The sequence below is a fragment of the Trachemys scripta genome, chromosome 10 (assembly GCF_013100865.1).
Source record: "Trachemys scripta elegans isolate TJP31775 chromosome 10, CAS_Tse_1.0, whole genome shotgun sequence".
Lineage (NCBI taxonomy): Eukaryota > Metazoa > Chordata > Testudines > Emydidae > Trachemys > Trachemys scripta.
This window is the reverse complement of record NC_048307.1, coordinates 78,598,614-78,603,704: the sequence shown is the minus strand read 5'-3', so window position 1 is coordinate 78,603,704 and position 5,091 is coordinate 78,598,614.

The following is a 5,091-nucleotide window of genomic DNA, read 5'->3' as shown; positions in this document are numbered from 1 at the left end:
TGGGGAAACAGACTGCTTCAAAATACTTCACTTGCTCCTCGAAGAGCAGGGATGCTCTTGCCAAACACAAAATCATTAACAGTTAGCAACGCCACATCAGCAGTTGTCACAAGAATAATGAAGTTTGCATAACCATGAGGTAAGGCACTGGGGGATATCGTGACTAAATTTCCAGGAACAAATTAAAAATTGGCTTTCCAAAATGTGTGGGCTTACATAGCAGAATGAAATAGGGTTCTTCTGTCTCCAACTATTGTGGGCGTGTTTTGTGCCTTTGATTAATACCTCTAATTCTCCCTTGACCTGAAAGAAGAAATCTTGGAGAGCTTTGTAGTTTATGGTTCAGTTTTAAGGTAAGATGCACATTTTTAATTGTGAGGGTAATTAACCACTGAACGGACCAGACAGGAATGGAGCAAATTCTCCATCACTTGGGGCTTGGATGTCTTCCTGAAACATTTTAATTGATTTCCAAATTAGATACCATTAACTCTGACTTGAATGGAGACTGGGAATGGCTAAGTCATTACACTACTTGAATCTTTTTCTGTATGATAACTATCCTTACACCTCTTGTCAACTGTCCGTAATTGACCATCTTGATTATCACTACAAAAGTTTTTTTCCTGCTGATAACAGGTTATCTTAATTAATTAGCCTCTTAGAGTTGATATGGCATCTTCTCTGTGTGTGTATGTGTGTATGTGTGTGTGTATGTATATATATATATATTGAAAGCTTATGCTCAAATAAATGTGTTAGTCTCTAAGGTGCCACAAGTACTCCTGTTCTTTTTGCGGATACAGACTAACACGGCTGATACTCTGAAACCTGAAACATATGGTTCCTCCACAAATTGTTGGGCTTGATCTAGGAATCCCTGGGTGGAACCTGGGGCCTGTTTTTATGCAGGAAGTCAGATTAGGTGTTCATAATGGTCCCTTCTGGCTAGAGCTGTGCAAATAACTGATATTTTTTTTATGCCCCCCTCCCTGCCCTTCCTCGGGACTTGTCCATGATCTAGCCCATAGACTAGGCTGGATACAGTCTGCACAACCCTCGTTGGCTGTGACAGAACTTATCCGAGCAAAGACTTAATACTTCCTCCCAATGCCTGCTCTTCCTTCTCGTTACCAACAAACTGCTCTGAAGCGGAGCGTGCTTAAAAAGGAGTTTTATTGCCAAATCTCAAAGCTCTTTACACGCAGAAGGCAGCGTTGCCTTTCCAAGAGCCATGACAGATTTTCAGATACCATCATTCACTGCCACTCACTAGTGCATTCACTTCCTTCCTGTCAGAACCATGCAGCTCTGGCAGTCCGCGTACAAATCTGAAATTGAGTCACGTTCCATCTCGACACGCCCACAGCCTCTTCAGACGTGAGAAAGCAAGCTTAGTGCAGCTGGGGAGCTTGAGTGAAGAAAAGCTAGGTGCACTCATTGGTGGTAGGTAAAATGAAGACTGGAACTATCCTGCTAGATCAGCATAATGGGTCTTCTACTCCAGAACCCGGCTGTGACAATGGCTAGTACTTGCTGTTTAAGAGGAAAGTGCAAGAAACCCAGAAGACAGCTATGGAATGACCTGCCGTTCCCATTAGGCAGAGATTGGCTTACACCCTGAACAAGAATAACATGTGCGAAAACTTCAGAGTTAAATGTTCTAAACAAACCATGAAGCTTTATAAAAGCCCAGTCGACCGAAAATTCTAGGTGGACTAGTCACTGTAGAAAGAAACCGCTAAACCTATACAAAAGGCTATTTTTCCTTAATTAACGCAACATTTTCAGCCACGGAGACACTGGGTGTTAAAAAGAGAGTTCACTTAATTTATAGTTATTTACAAGACATAGTACATAAAGGTAAGTGACGTTAGTGCGTACAGTATTTAGCTCTGGCTTGTAAAAAGGGTTAGCTCTCCCATCTCCTAACAGATTCAGGTGTCTTCTGTTAAGATTCCTATTGGGGGTTCAGTAAAATGTCAGACATTAGAATATTCAGTATGATTAAAAAAATACAGTAAATATAAGCACATCCTGTAGATTCTTGCTGCAATAGATAGGGGTATCTGGGACTCTTCGTCAGCACTGCAGTAGGTAGATATTTAATAGGTGGCACATGGTGAGGACAAAATACCTGTAAGAGCGAAAGCATCCATGTATATCAGAGATAAGTCTAAGCTGGATCCAGACCTTCCCCAATGTTCCTGGGTATTCAAATCCAGGGGTGTGGTTTGGCCCTAATAGGGATACGGGACAGCTTCAGCACTGGGATTTGAATCTGCATCCAAATGTTGACCATAGCCAGATCATGATTCTGGTCTGGGTGCATCCCTATTACATATACATCTCCATTAGTCATCCATTTTATTCTTTTGTTATACAATTCTATCTCACAAATGCCTCCTTCTCCCTGAAGGCTGATGTCCCAAGACATTCTGTACACACCAGGTTTGTACAGCTCATGTTCACATCACACAGTGTTCGGTAAACAAAAGTGCACATGCAGAAAAATACGTATTAGAAGCTGGTAGGCACTGAATAGAGTAGGTCTGTATTGTTAGCCCTTGGCTTATAAGTACATCTCCTAAGAAAACAAGATACTTCCGTTCACATTGACTCTACAGCAGTAAATTATGCAGAACCAGAGTTCATCCTTGGCCTGCATCAAGGGGACTATGCTCTGGACTGCATATATTTGGAAATCCGGTGTCTAAATGCAGGGCTGTTTTGGCACCTGAAACTCAAGCAAATTCTACTATGCAGAAACTGCATGGGTGATGGAATAATGAGAGACTTTCAATACAACTCCTATGACTGGCTTGAGAATGAGGCAGCTTAAAACAAGGCTGTTTTAATCACTCGATTTGGTGTCTGGTTGAGTGACTACCTAGCTCTTATCTGGGATGTTCCCATTTTTCAGTTCCTGAAATGCTTTAGGTCAGGGCTGGCTGGACATGGTAAGGAGCACTCATCAGTTTTTCCCCTCCCTCCTTCCTAATTCAGCTGTAGTTTGAGTTTTACTTTGCTGCTGCTCTGGTAGATGTTTGCAGCATGGGGTACCAGGGAGCCTCAGTGAGCTACCGGAGAAGGAACCTGAGATAAAGATGTATAGATTGCTCCTGGCTTAGTACTTGGCCGGGGCAGATGGCACAAGCTACTGGGTAGTGTAGATACTTTAGCAATGAGAACTGCCAAGTTGAACTCTCTCTTCTGGCTCAGAAATTCTTCCTATTCTGCTGGGCCTTAGCTATTCAACATCCACCTACATTCCCCGGAGCTCCATAAGATCAGCTGAGAAAGATACAATCCTTCCTCCACTGCACAGGCCTAGATAAAGCCAAAGAGGAGGTGGTGGCTCTCTGAATCCCTGGGCAGTTGATGTGGTGCCATTGAGAATGACTATTTTAGGGCAAAACTCTGAAAAAAGGATACAAGGGAGGCACCTGCGCCCTGTGATGACCTGATTTGGTGGGTAAATGAGCATCGCTGAACTTGGACTGGCAGGTAGATGACCCAGTTCACATCCACACGTGTTGTCTGAGGGTGAAAATGGTGCTTACACTTTTAATCTTTGTCTACAAAACTGTGTCTTGCACATCATTTTGTCACCATGACTATTCCTATTTCATCACATTTCTCTCATGACATGCAACTTCCTTTAACAGGAGGACCAAGAATCGGGGCATTTTGCCATTGCCTTCCATGGGAACCAGACCGGGCCCTTATTTAGTAATGCCTTCTTCGTTTCAGTGTACTGAGTTCAGCCGCCTACCCACCAAGAATTAAACTGCAAAATGCATTTCCCTGTTAAAATGGGATGATTAGACGTTCCATCAAAACCAGTTGCCATGACGGACATGTCATCAGTCAACCTCCCAGGACAAGGCTGCTCGACAAACAGCAAGGGGAGAGTCTACTTTCAGAACAACCAGCCAACCGCTCCCATAAAAAAAAAAAAAAAAAATTAATGGAGATATCCTTTCTCCTAGAACTGGAAGGGACCTTGAAAAGGTCATCAAGTCCAGCCCCCTGCCTTCACTAGCAGGACCAAGTACTGATTTTTGCCCCAGATCCCTAAGTGGCCCCCTCAAGGATTGAACTCACAACCCTGGGTTTAGCAGGCCAATGCTCAAACCACTGAGCTATCCCTCCCCCCTAAAATTAAATTAATGGAGATATCCCATCTCCTAGAACTGGAAGGGACCTTGAAAGGTCATTGAGTCAAGCCGCCTGCCTTCACTAGCAGGACCAAGTACTGATTTTGCCCCAGATCCCTAAGTGGCCCCCTCAAGGATTGACCTCATAACCCTGGGTTTAGCAGGTCAATGCTCAAACCACCGAGCTATCCCTCCAAACAGCTGACTGACTATTTACTTCTACAAATACAGGAGACTCTAGTTACCAGGTCAATGTATTGCTTAAAAATGAACATTTTGGGCTGCTTCGGCCAGGAGCAGGTATTTCAAACATAGCAGCACTGTCTAGGAGAATGAGCACAGAGTTAGGGGTAGGATTGCTAAATTCTATCCCTGGCTCTGAAATGAACTCCTTCTGTGGGGAAATCACTTCACATCCCTGCCTGTTTCCCCACAGGAAAAATAATACTTGCTTGGCAATGGTAGTTTGAGGCTTAATGAATACTTGTACAGTGCTTAGAACACGGAAGGATTGTTGCGTTTGAGTCTGGTCTAGAGCTGAAAACAATTACTTACCATCACCAGTTTGCTAGTTTTGTGCAGATTTCTAAGTCAATTTTTGAACTGCCGATGTGTTTAATGAGTATCTATGGAAACTGTTACCCATTTGTTCCAGAATATGATTGGGCCAGGTAGTCAAAATCTGTCAGTAAGTGAACAAACTGAGCAAAATTTACGGACGTTTGTGGCCAGATTCCCAGTGGAATGATTTCATTGGCAAAACTCTCTGGGTGCCAGTGCAAACGGGGTAATTCCATGTCTTACGTGCCAATTTATACATGCACACATGAATATTCTGCTGGAATATCCATGCCCTCCTTTGAAAAACTGACCTGTAGTCTGATTACCAGTGTTGTGGTGGTGGGTTTGTGGGGTTTTTTTGTTTTTTTTT